Genomic DNA, 14,850 nt, shown 5'->3' on the forward strand with positions numbered 1-14,850 from the left:
CCAAAAATTAGGACGGTACACCTAAATGGCTAGAATATGGTGATTTCTTCAACAAAAATAAAGACCAGGTAAGACAAGGAGTGGTGGACTAAGGGGATGAGTAGGATATGCTATTATCTTATTGTGATAGGTACCCTCCAGCCCTGCAATGGTACCAGCTGAAATCTGATGTCAAGTTCTTAGTCACTTATACCACTGTTACTCTGTAAAAGTATAAATTGTTCCATTATAAAGTCTTTCTTAAAGTTGTAACTTTTACATTACTGAACAAATTAAGCAAATATACATCAGAAGTTGGAAATGTGCTTAAAATTACAAATAAAAGCTAACCCCTTATACGCCCTGGCTTGAGAGAAGAGAGTCAAACACTGCTTCTGCACGTGGCACATATTTATATTACACTTACCATACTGATCCTATCTATTTGTGGATATACTTAGCTACCTTGAGAGACTGAGAACTCTTTGAGGGCAACGGCCAACTTATTATTCCTCTATCGTCTGTATAGACAACCTGTAGACAATGAGTGTTTTGATAACTGTTAAATGAAAATCCCCCATACACTCCCCCCAAAAACTCACTCTGCTTTTTTTTATGCGATGTAAAATATCACGTCTTTTCCTACAAGAAAAAATAACTGTGACACTTCTATAATCTCTAAAATTCACATTCCTAGATGTCCTCCCTATTACATTGCCAATTTCCGAAGCTAGATGGGTCATGAAAAAAATTTTTGCTTACACAAGTCTCCATCTGCTAAGAAGCCACAAATCAGTAAGTTTTATATGCCATATAAGCACAACAAAAACAAACATGGGCCAGGCAGCAAGTTAACATCTTGAACATAACTGATGTCATAGTTTTCTAGTTGTATTATTATTTTTCATTCATTAAAAATAATGCAGGTAGGGCTTCCCGGGTGGCGCAGTGGTTGAGAGTCTGCCTGCCGATGCAGGGGACACGGGTTCGTGACCCGGTCTGGGAGGATCCCACATGCTGCGGAGCGGCTGGGCCCGTGAGCCATGGCCGCTAAGCCTGCGCGTCTGGAGCCTGTGCTCCGCAATGGGAGAGGCCACAACAGTGAGAGGCCCGCGTACCGCAAAAATTAAAAAAAAAAAAAAAAAAAAAAAAAATATATATATATATATATATATATATATATATATGATGCAGGTAGATTGGTTCAAAATGGTGGAGTAGAAGGATGTGCTCTCACTCCCTCTTGCAAGAGCACCAGAATCACAACTAACTGCTGAAAAATCATCGACAGGAAGACACTGGAACTCACAAAAAATGATACCTCACATCCAAAGACAAAGGAGACACCACAATGAGACAGTAGGAGGGGTGCTATCACAATAAAATCAAATCCCACAACTGCTGGTGGGTGACTCACAAACTGGAGAACACTTATACCACAGAAGTCCACCCAATGGAGTGAAGGTTCTGAGCCCCACGTCAGGCTTCCCAACCTGGGGGTCCGGCAACAGGAGGAGGAATTCCTAGAGAATCAGACTTTGAAGGCTAGTGGGATTTGATTGCAGGACTTCGACAGGACTCAGGGAAACAGAGACTCCATTCTTGGAGGGCACACACATAGTGTGCACATCGGGACCCAGGGAAAGAGGCAGTGACCCCATAGGAGACAGAACCAGACCTACCTGCTACTGTTGGAGGGTCTCCTGGGGGGGGGGTGGCTGTGTCTCACCTTGAGGACAAGGACACTGGCAGTAGAAGTTCTGGGAAGTACTTCTTGGCGTGAGCCCTCCCAGAGTCTGCCACTAGCCCCACCAAAGAGCCCGAGGAGGCTCCAGTGTTGGGTACCCTCAGGCCAAACAACCAACAGGGAGGGAACCCAGCCCCACCCATCAGCAGACAAGCAGATTAAAGTTTTACTGAGCTCTGCCCACCAGAGCAAGAGCCAGCTCTACCCACCACCAGTCCCTCCCATCAGGAAATTTCCACAAGCCTCTTAGATAGCCTCATTCACCAGAGGGCAGACAGCAGAAGCAAGAACTACAATCCTGCAGCCTGTGGAACAAAAACCACATTCACAAAAAGACAGACAAGGTGAAAAGGCAGAGGGCTATGTACCAGATGAAGGAACAACATAAAACCCCAGAAAAACAACTAAATGAAGTGGAGATAGGCAACCTTCCAGAAAATGAATTCAGAATAATGATAGTGAAGATGATCCAGGACCTCGGAAAAAGAATGGAGGCAAAGATCGAGAAGATGCAAGAAATGTTTAACAAAGACCTAGAAGAATTAAAGAACAAACAAACAGATGAACAATACAATAACTGAAATGAAAACTACATTAGAAGGAATCAATAGCAGAATAACTGAGGCAGAAGAACGGATAAGTGACCTGGAAGACAGAATGGTGGAATTCACTGCTGCGGAACAGAATAAAGAAAAAAGAATGAAAAGAAATGAAGACAGCCTAAGAGACCTCTAGGACAACAATAAACACAACAACATTTGCATTATGGGGTCCCAGAAGGCGAAGAGAGAGAGAAAGGACCCAAGAAAATATTTGGAGATTATAGTTGAAAACTTCCCTAACATGGGAAAGGAAATAGCCACCCAAGTCCAGGAGGCACAGAGAGTCCCATGCAGGATAAACCCAAGGAGAAACACGCTGAGACACATAGTAATCAAGCTGGCAAAAATTAAAGACAAAGAAAAATTACTGAAAGCAGCAAGGGAAAAATGACAATTAACATACAAGGGAACTTCCATAAGGTTAATAGCTGATTTCTCAGCAGAAACTCTACAAGCCAGAAAGGAATGGCATTACATATTTAAAGTGATGAAAGGGAAGAACCTACAACCAAGATTACTCTACCTGGCAAGGATCTCATTCAGATTCGATGGAGAAATCAAAAGCTTTACAGACAAGCAAAAGCTAAGAGAATTCAGCACCACCAAACCAGCTCCACGACAAACGCTAAAGGAACTTCTCTAAGTGGGAAACACAAGAGAAGAAAAGGACTTACAAAAACAAACCCAAAACAATTAAGAAAATAATAGGAACATACATATCAATAATTACCTTAAACGTGAATGGATTAAATGCTCCAACCAAAAGACACAGGCTTGCTGAATGGATACAAAAACAAGACCCATATATATGCTGTCTATAAGAGACCCACTTCAGACCTAGGGACACATACAGACTGAAAGTGAGGGAATGGAAAAAGATATTCCATGCAAATGGAAATCAAAAGAAAGCTGGAGTAGCAATACTCATATCAGATAAAATAGACTTTAAAATAAAGAATGTTAAAAAGGACACTACAGGGCCTCCCTGGTGGCGCAGTGGTTGAGAGTCCGCCTGCCGATGCAGGGGATACGGGTTCGTGCCCCGGTCTGGGAGGATCCCACATGCCGCGGAGCGGCTGGGCCCGTGAGCCATGGCCGCGGAGCCTGCGCGTCCGGAGCCTGTGCTCCGCAACGGGGGAGGCCACAACAGTGAGAGGCCCGCATACCGCAAAAAAAAAAAAAAAAAAAAAAGGACACTACATAATGATCAAGGGATCAATCCAAGAAGATATAACAATTATAAATATATATGCACCCAACATAGGAGCACCTCAATACATAAGGCAACTGCCATCAACTATAAAAGAAGAAATCGACAGTAACACAATTAATAGTGGGGGACTTTAACACCTCACTTACACCAATGGACAGATCATCCAAACAGAAAATTAATAAGGAAACACAAGCTTTAAATGACACAAGAGACCAGATAGATTTAATTGAGATTAATAGGACATTCCACCCAAAAACAGCAGATTACCCTTTCTTCTCAAGTGTGCATGGAACATTCTCCAGGATAGATCACATCTTGGGTCACAAATCAAGCCTCAGTAAATTTAAGAAAATTGAAATCTTATCAAGCATCTTTTCTAACCACAGTGCTATGACATTAGAAATCAATTACAGGGAAAAAAATGTAAAAAACACAAACACATGGAGGCTAAACAATACATTACTAAATAACCAAGAGATCACTGAAGAAATCAAAGAGGAAATCAAAAAATACCTAAAGACAAATGACAATGAAAACACGATGATCCAAAACCTATGGGATGCAGCAAGAGCAGTTCTAAGAAGGAAGTTTATAGCAATACAATCCTACCTCAAGAAACAACAAACATCTCAAATAAACAACCTAACCTTACACCTAAAGGAACTAGAGAAAGAAGAACGAACAAAACCCCAAAGTTAGCAGAATGAAAGAAATCATAAAGATCAGAGCAGAAATAAATGAAATAGAAACAAAGAAAACAACAGCAAAGATCAATAAAACTAAAAGCTGGTTCCTTGAGAAGATAAACAAAATTGATAAACCATTAGCCAGACTCATCAAGAAAAAGAGGGAGAGGACTCAAATCAATAAAATTAGAAATGAAAAAGGAGAAGTTACAACAGACACTGCAGAAATACAAAGCATCCTAAGAGACTATTACAAGCAGTTCTATGCCAATAAAATGGACAACCTGGAAGAAATGGACAAATTCTTAGAAAAGTATAATCTTCCAAGACTGAACCAGGAAGAAATAGAAAATATGAACAGACCAATCACAAGTAATGAAATTGAAACAGTGATTAAATATCTTCCAACAGGGCTTCCCTGGTGGCGCAGTGGGCTTCCCTGGTGGCGCAGTGGTTGAGCGTCCGCCTGCCAATGCAGGGGACACGGCTTCGTGCCCCGGTCCGGGAAGATCCGACATGTCGCGGAGCGGCTGGGCCCGTGAGCCATGGCCGCTGAGCCTGCACGTCCGGAGCCTGTGCTCTGCAGCGGGAGAGGCCACAACAGTGAGAGGCCCGCATACCGCAAAAAAAAAAAAAACTTCCAACAAACAAAAGTCCAGGACCAGATGGCTTCACAGGTGAATTCTACCAAACATTTAGAGAAGAGCTAACACTAATCCTTCTCAAACTCTTCCAAAAAATTACAGAGGAAGAAACACTCCCAAACTCATTCTATAAGGCCACCATCACCCTGATACCAAAACCAGACAAAGATACTACAAATAAAGAAAACTACAGACCAATGTCACCGATCAACATACACGCAAAAATCCTCAAAAAATTACTAGCAAATAGAATCCAACAGCACATTAAAAGGATCATACACCATGATCAAGTGGGATTTATCACAGTGATGCAAGGATTGTTCAGTATATGCAAATCGATCAATGTGATACACCATATGAACAAATTGAAGAATAAAAAACATATGATCATCTCAATAGATGCAGAAAAAGCTTTTGACAAAATTCAACACCCATTTATGATAAAAACTCTCCAGAAAGTGGGCATAGGGGGAACCTACCTCAACATAATAAAGGCCATATATGACAAACCCACAGCAAACATCATTCTCAATGGTGAAAAAGTGAAACCATTTCCTCTAAGATCAGAAACAAGATAAGGATGTCCACTCTCACCACTATTATTCAACATAGTTCTGGAAGTCCTAGCCACAGCAATCAAAGAAGAAAAAGAAATAAAAGGAATACAAATTGGAAAAGAAGAAGTAAAACTCACTGTTTGCAGATGACACGATACTATACAGAAAGAATCCTAAAGATGCCACCAGAAAACTACTAGAGCTAATCAATGAATTTGGTAAAGCTGCAGGATACAAAATTAATGCACAGAAATCTCTTTCATTCCTATACACTAATGATGAAAAATCTGAAAGAGAAATTAAGGCAACACTCCCATTTACCATTGCAACATAAAGAATAAAATACCTAGGAAAAAACCTACCTAGGGAGATAAAAGACCTGTATGCAGAAAACTATAAGACACTGATGAAAGAAATTATAGATAATAGAAACAGATGGAGAGATATACCATGTTCTTGGATTGGAAGGATCAATATTGTGAAAATGACTATACTACCCAAAGCAATCTACAGATTCAATGCAATCCCTATCAAATTACCAATGGCATTTTTTACAGAACTAGAACAAAAAATCTTAAAATTTGTATGGAGACACCAAAGACCCCGAATAGCCAAAGCAGTCTTGAGGGGAAAAAACGGAGCTGGAGGAATCAGGCTCCTTGACTTCAGACTATACTACAAAGCTACAGTAATCAAGACAACGTGGTACTGGCACAAAAACAGAAATACAGATCAATGAAACAGGATAGAAAGCCCAGAGATAAACCCATGCATCTATGGTCAACGAATCTATGACAAAGGAAGCAAGGATATACAATGGAGGAAAGAGTCTCTTCAGTAAGTGGTGCTGGGAAAACTGGACAGCTACATGTAAAAGAATGAAATTAGAACACTCCCTAACACCACACACAAAAATAAACTCAAACTGGATTAGAGACCTAAATGTAAGACCGGACACTATAAAACTCTTCAAGAAAAACATAGGAAGAAGACTCTGACCTAAATCACAGCAAGACCTTTTTTGATCCATCTCCTAGAGTAATGGAAATAAAAACAAGACAAACAAATGGGACCTAATGAAACTTAAAAGCTTTTACACAGCAAAGGAAACTATGATGAAAAGACAACCCTCAGAATGGGAGAAAATATTTGCAAATAATCAACGGACAAACGATTAATCTCCAAAATATATAAACAGCTCATGGAGCTCAATATTAAAAAAACAAACAACCCAATCCAAAAATGGGCAGAAGACCTAAATAGACATTTTTTTTTTTTTTTCGGTATGCGGGCCTCTCACTGTTGTGGCCTCTCCCGTTGCGGAGCAGAGGCTCCGGATGCGCAGGCTCAGCGGCCATGGCTCACGGGCCCAGCCGCTCCGCGGCATATGGGATCCTCCCGGACAGGGGCACGAACCCGTATCCCCTGCATCGGCAGGCGGACTCTCAACCACTGCGCCACCAGGGAGGCCCCTAAATAGACATTTCTCCAAAGAAATGGAGATGGGCAAGAAGCACATGAAAAGCTGCTCAACATCACTAATTATTAGAGAAATGCAAATCAAAACTACAATGAGGTATCACCTCATACCAGTTAGAATGGGCATCATCAGAACATCTACAAACAACAAATGCTGGAGAGGGTGTGGAGAAAAGGGAACACTCTTGCACTGCTGGTAGGAATGTGAATTGATACAGCCACTATGGAGAACAGTATGGAGGTTCCTTAAAAAACTAAAAATAGAACTACCATATGAACCAGCAATCCCACTACTGGGCATATACCCTGAGAAAACCATAATTCAAAAAGACACATGCACCCCAATGTTCACTGCAGCACTATTTACAATAGCCAGGACACGGAAGCAACCTAAATGCCCACTGACCGACAAATGAATAAAGAAGATGTGGTACATGTATACAACGGAATATTACTCAGCCATAAAAAAGAACGAAATTGGGTCATTTGTAGAGACGTGGCTGGATCTAGAGACTGTCATACAGAGTAAAGTAAGTCAGAAAGAGAAAAACAAATATCATATATTAACGCATGTATGTGGTTAGGTTAGAAAAGTGGTATAGGTGAACCGGTTTGCAGGGCAGAAATTGAGACACAGATGTAGAGAACAAACGTATGGACACCAAGGAGGGAAAGTGGCAGGGCGGTGGTGGTGGTGCGATGAATTGGGAGATTGGGATTGCCATATGTATACTAATATGTGTAAAATGGATAACTAATAAGAACCTGCTGCATAAAAAAATAAATAAAATAAAATTCAAAAATAAATATACTTACAAAATAAATAAATAAATAAAAGCCTGCCCTGCTGAACTCCAGCGTAGCTATGGGCTCACTTGGCCAATGAAAAGTGGGCAGAAGTGACACTACGAACATAGTTTCCCATCTTTCTTTCCCTCTGTCTCAATGACAGGAAATGTTCCCAGGAGAGGCTGCTCCATCAGCTTGGCTTCAGTATGGAGATATGGAACAGAGTGGCAGCTGAGCCTTTATAGGACATAGGAGTGAGAAATAAACCCTTATCATAAAAAAAAAAAAAAGATGCAGGAGGGCTTTGCTGGTGGCGCAGTGGTTAAGAATCCGCCTGCCAATGCAGGGGACACGGGTTCAAGCCCTGGTCCGAGAAGATCCCACATGCCGTGGAGCAACTAAGCCCGTGCGCCACAACCACTGAGGCTGCACTCTAGAGCCCACAAGCCACAACTACTGAGCCCACGTGCCACAACTACTGAAGCCCGCGCGCCTAGAGCCCGTGCTCCACAAGAAGAGAAGCCACTGCAATGAGAAGCCCGCACACTGCAACGAAGAGTAGCCCCCGCTCGCCACAACTAGAGAAAGCCCACACAGAGCAACGAGGTCCCAATGTAGCCAAAAATAAATGAAAAAAATAAATTTATTTTTTTAAAAAATGATGCAGGAAGTCTTGAGCTAATTACCAGCGCACGGTCAAAGTGCAGAAACCTGCAAAACTGACATCATAAAACATTCGTACATGAACAGAAAAATACACATTACCTAAGCACAGAGTAACATCTGACAATGCTCCGCAACAAAGAGTAATTTAGACAGGAATCCAAAGTTATCAGAAAGTATCACTGAAGAGATTGGCATTTTTCTTTGACTATATTTCCTAACTGGATTTGTTCACTTACTGACCTGCCTATTCCTACCTCCAGATAAGGAGACGTTCTCATGTATGCACACTGCTGACTGTAAGTCAGAAAACATACCGATTTACTGTAGATGTTCACCTGAGAACCTAACCTTTAATTGCAGCTAGGAAAAAAGTTTTATAAAGGGCTTCCCTGGTGGCACAGTGGTTGAGAGTCCACCTACTGATGAGGGGGACACGGGTTCGTGCCCCGGTCCGGGAAGATCCCACGTTCCGCGGAGCGGCTGGGCCCATGACCCATGGCTGCTGAGCCTGTGCGTCCGGAGCCTGTACTCCGCAACGCAAGAGGCCACAGCAGTGAGAGGCCCGCGTACCGCAAAAAAAAAAAAAAAAAAAAAAAAGTTTTATAAAATGTAATTAACACTCTATTCTAATTAAGAATTTCCTTCCTTAATAAACAAAATTAGGGCTTCCCTGGTGGCGCAGTGGTTAAGAATCTGCCTGTCAATGCAGGGGACACGGATTCAAGCCCGGGTCCGGGAAGATCCCACATGCCACGGAGCAATTAAGCCCATGCGCCACAACTACTGAGCCTGCACTCTAGAGCCCGCGAGCCACAACTACTGAAGCCCACGTGCCTAGCGCCCATACTCCACAACAAGAGAAGCCACCGCAATGAGAAGCCCACACACCCCAATGAAGAGTAGCCCCCGCTCACCACAAATAGAGAAAGCCCGCGCGCAGCAACGAAGACCCAACGCAGCCAAAAATAAATAATAAAGTAAATATTTTAAAACACTTATCTATAAATAAAAATAAATAAAATTAGCTTTCATTTCAAGTAAGCTTGACTGTCAGTCATAGCAAGCAACCAGGTCTAATTGAATATCTGACCATTAAAAAAAATAATCAGCTGGAAAGGATACATTTACATTCCTGTTAACATTCTATAGCAGTGAGTCAAGAGTAACAGACATAGCCTCAGTGATGTACGTCTCCAACAGAACCTGGTTCTAATTAACAATCTGAGACTTGTCCTTATAATCTCCTGAGGCCTGTAGGACTAACCTAAATACAACTCGTTACTTGCTACTTTCTAAATTACTCCTGACCACCTCTGACTACCAGCAATGCCACTGTACTTCACACTGCTTTAATCATCTTGGTTTTTCAACTTACGAACTCTTTGAACTTGACTTGTTTTAGGATCAGCATTTCAACCCTGGCTTCTGCACTGAATTACCTGGCTCTGGAACTCAGTGTCTACTCGCTTAGGACTCTGTACTACCCTTTCTATTTGGATGACTCAGGTATCCCACTCCCTCAGGAATATCCTTCATTTGTCTAAGGGTACCCCATTCCAGACTACTCCCACCAATAAGGAAGTGGAGATTAGAAAATGCAACCGGAACTTCCCTGGTGGTCCAGTGGGTAGGACTTCGCACTCCTAATGCAGGGGGCCCGGGTTCAATCCCTGGTCGGGGAACTAGATCTCACATGCATGCCATAACTAAGAAGCCTGCATGCTGCAACTAAGAAGTCCACGTGCCACGACTAAAGATCCTGCATGGTGGAATGAAGATCCCACGTGCCGCAACTAAGACCCAGCACAGCCAAAATAAATAAATATTTTTTTAAAAAAAGAAAGAAAGAAAATGCAACCAATTACAGAAGTTCTGGAAAATGAATGAGGGTAAATGCAGCATTGCTAGGTAGTAATTGTAGAGCATTTAAATAAAGTCATATCACATATATATGACACAGAAAATAACTTAAAACCTAGTAAGTATATAATAACTACTTGAATCATATTATAATTTTAACACTTCAAAAATTAGACTGATCACTTAAACAGGGAACAAAGAATTAGTATGAAACAAAAACCAAGAAGCAGAACTGGAGGGACAAACACATACATAGGACATAATCTGAAACTCATTACAGAACAGTTTTTAAATTAAAAACTGTTAATTAAAAATTACAGTTTTAATTAATCAAGCATTGGCAAATTATTGCCTTTCTGTTAACATTTCACTGGTCAGTTTATACCATACAAGTCAGTATATATCACAGACGCTCAGCTGACTGAATTTTCTAGTTTGACTAGTAACACAGCCACAAAAGTCCCTGAATTCAGCTTCTCTAAAACACCTATTAGGTACCCATGAACAAAGAATCCATGTTCATTTTCAGTATGGGATCTATACACATGCTTGGGTTTGGATTCCGTCTTTTACAAGTGCCATTAATTTTCACTTTTTTCGCAAGTACTTTTGTTCTTGTTCATTGATTCTCATATACAGAAATATAAGAACAAAGTGTTACTTTAAGCAATTCAAAATGAGACCTCAATTATTAGATGGTCTCTTAGAGGCAGAATAATTACATACCTAGAAAAAGGTATACAAAATTAGTTTTTGGATATTAAATGGCATTTCCATGAAACTCACCAAAGATTATTACACTGCATATATACAAGAATAGATAAGGGCAAGAATTTGTGTTCACCAAATGCTTGCTAAATGCATAAAATCTGTTGGAGATGTGTATTCTTATGAAAAAATTCACCCAAAGTATAATATTGATAGACTTAAGAATACAGACTTTTAAAAGCTACACATCTGAAAAAAACAGACAAGAAATATTCATGTTTCTAAAGATAAAAAATAGAAATTCAAGCATCTGGATTTTTTAAATGACTGCCTTCACATGTCAGATAAAACAACAGCTTACGGAAACCAAAACTGATTCTGAAGTTAGTTTTAAATCCCATTCAGAATATTCTATAGCAAAATACTAGGCAACTCTCTGGTTGCTTAGATCACTTCTTAGCAATTTTGAGAAGCTATTATAGATTGTCAGGTTCATCTTATATAAGAGTAGCTGGGTTTCCCTGGTGGTGCAGTGGTTGAGGGTCCGCCTGCTGATGCAGGGACATGGGTTCATGTCCCGGTCTGGGAAGATCCCACATGCCGCGGAGCAGCTGGGCCCGTGTGCCATGGCCACTGAGCCTGCGTGTCCGGAGCCTGTGCTCCGCAATGGGAGAGGCCACAACAGTGAGAGGCCTGCGTACCGCCAAAAAAAAAAAAAAAAAAGAGTAGCTACTCAATAAACTCAGACTGATAATTCTTCCTAATTTATAATCTCCAAATGGAAATGAGACTACAAAGGAAGATGAAAGACCAACACGAAGAACTCATGCCAATGATTTCAAGGCCTGTGTCCAGCTACCTTTCTTACTCAGCACTCATCTCTGACATTCACCTCAGGACCATTCTTATTTAGAAAAACAAACAAATTACAGGGAATGAAAGGGAAAAGCCATTTAGTTTTTTACCTGCAATCAGATAACAGGAACCATTCTTAATAAAATTATTTCTAATCATATCCACAAAACAAAGATTTTTAAATCCTTCAAAACAGACCCACTCTACATGGAGAGCCAGGCCAATTAGGCCCAGCTGTTTGAGCTCTGTGTTAATATACAGCAAGGTTCTTCTGAACAGCTAGCTGTCTGGTGGCAATTAAACACCACTCAACACTAGTGCAGTTATTCAATTGACTATCAAATAATCCCATTTCTGAGGCTCTCTTCATACCTAGAGTTCAGAATCAACATGCCATTTTTATTATCTAGCCATGGTCCAGACTTTTAGAGGAAAAATAAACTTTATTTGGGCTCAAGGTAAAGGATATTAATATGCCCAAACAAAAACCTTCTGTCCTGAAACTAAGTAATCTCTCTCAAAATAATAGACTCAAACTGCATATTAAATGTGTTTGCCCTAACATTCATTTATCAGCTTCAATACTGTCCTCAAAGTATCTTCCCTTCCAAAGGGAGAAGAGATGTGATCCACAATATTTCTACTATGAAAAATCAATGAACTTCTCTACAATTAAGATAAATGTAATTTAATACACAAAATCTCCAGAAAGTCGTGTTAACACAATTCCATTAACAAGGGTCTCCTCTGACACAAGCAAAAGACTAAGATGCTTCTGAACAAACTCAAAAGCTGCAATGGATAATTTCTGATGGTAATAAAATTCTACTACTCATTCAATAAACTGAGCAGTCAACACATTAGCAACAACCCAATCAAAATCAGCCAATCCTGGGCTTCCCTGGTGGCGCAGTGGTTGAGAGTCCGCCTGCTGATGCAGGGGACACGGGTTCGTGCCCCAGTCCGGGAAGATCCCACATGCCACGGAGCGGCTGGGCCCATGAGCCATGGCCGCTGAGCCTGCCCGTCCAGAGCCTGTGCTCCGCAACGGGAGAGGCCACAACAGTGAGAGGCCCGCGTACCACAAAAAAAAAAAAAAAATCAGGCAATCCCTAATTGCAATCAGATTAAAATTAGGAAAAATATTCAGTAAGACCAACACTGGACCACAGAACCATTTCTCTGAACAAAAGAAATCCACTGACATAATAGACACAGGAATGGGAAGTGGACACATACAGTTTAAGTCCTAACAAAAAATGACTTATTGGGGAAAAAAAACAACCAACAATCACAACTTTGTTATATATGCCAGGCCACTGATCTGGGTGTGTGTAAATCAGCAACGAACAAAACATACCACCCCGGGGCTTCCCTGGTGGCGCAGTGGTTGACAGTCCTCCTGACGATGCAGGGAACACGGGTTCGTGCCGCGGTCCGGGAAGATCCCACGTGCCGCAGAGCGGCTAGGCCCCTGAGCCATGGCCCCTGAGCCATGGTCGCTGAGCTTGCACATCCGGAGCCTGTGCTCCGCAACGGGAGAGGCCACAACAGTGGGAGGCCCGCGTACCGCAAAAAAAAATAAATAAATAAATAAAAAATATATATATATATATATACCATCTGATCTTATGGAAGGTACCCTATACTGGGGAGAAACAAACAATAAACAAATACCTATACAGTAGGGGTAATCAGTATTTTGAAGAAAAATAAATCAGAATGAAGAGTTAGAGAGGGACTTCCCTGGTGGCGCAGTGGTTAAGAATCCACCTGCCAATGCAGGAGACACGGGTTCAACCCCTGGTCCACGGAGATCCCACAGGCTGAGGAGCAAGTAAGCCCATGCGCCACAGCTATTGAGCCTGCACTCTAGAGCCCACAAGCTACAACTACTGAGCCCACATGCCACAACTACTGAAGCCCACACACCTAGAGCCCGTGCTCTGCAACAGGAGAAGCCACCGCAATGAGAAGCCCGCACACCGCAATGAAGAGTAGCCCCACTTGCCGCAACTAGAGAAAGCCCACACACAGCAACGAAGACCCAAAACAGCCATAACTAAATAAATAGGTAGATAAATAAATAAATAAATAAATTTTATTTTTAAAAAAGAGAGAGAGAAGAGAGGAGGGTGATCATTTTATACAGTGTGGTCAGAAAGAGACTGATTTTATGCCAATAGCCATTTTTCACATCAGAAAATCACTTTTCAAACCCAGATTTTATCCAACAATACAGTTACTAGTATCATTAGTTATTTCACTGCTCCTCTATGAGTTATATGCAACCCAATCTTATAGGAAAATAGTCTCCTAAAAAAATGGTTATTACTAAGTCAATAATTATTTGGGGGGAGCCTAGAGAGTGCTAGGGAATGTGCTGATACAAGAAGAAGCAAAATCAGACACTAGCCCTGTCCACAGAGAGATTCCACTCTAATAAGGGAATCAATCAATCACAAGGGAATCAAAATTGTCTTAACAAATCAAACTTGTCAGTAACTTTCTTGTCTAAGACAAAAAAGTACACAGTGCTGCAAGAACACCTGATGTAACTTCTGGGTAAAAATGGCACATTAGACATTACTCCACTATTACCCCTTCCAGAAACACAACTAAACAACTGAGGAACAAATTCACAATGAAAACAACTGGTGAGGAAAGAACAAAATTTTAGAAGCTGAAATTAGATGAGTGAAAACAAGCTTAGTCCACCCAAGAGTGCTGAATCCCAAAGCCAGACACAGGGCTATGTGAGAAGTAACCTAATTTATACCGCAGATACCGTTGATAGCAAGAGATACCCTAGTACTCTGAAGTAGGACTAGATGAAAATCTATCTAAGAAGCAAAGCAGATCACACTCCTGGGCCAGTGGCCCCTCATTCACCAGGATAAAAGAGGAAAGGTTTACTCTCTAAGGAGTAAAACAGAATCTCAGACCTGGTGTCACCTGGTACAGCCAAAGGCAGCACTACCATACTGAAAAGGCAGGAGAATTCCAGTGGACTTTTACAGATGCTGATGTTGCCTCCCAATCTCCCTCAGCTTGAAGTACGCTGT

The 14,850-nt window shown here is 41.3% G+C and overlaps 1 protein-coding gene across 1 annotated transcript in view; it reads right to left on the reverse strand.

Annotated features, from left to right (window-relative positions):
* Positions 1-14,850, reverse strand: part of LMNB1 (lamin B1) — a 70,955-nt gene that overhangs the window by 37,746 nt on the left and 18,359 nt on the right. The window lies entirely within an intron of this gene.

This window comes from Mesoplodon mirus (assembly GCF_964341445.2).
Source record: "Mesoplodon mirus genome assembly, chromosome: 5".
Taxonomy (NCBI): Eukaryota; Metazoa; Chordata; class Mammalia; order Artiodactyla; family Ziphiidae; genus Mesoplodon; species Mesoplodon mirus.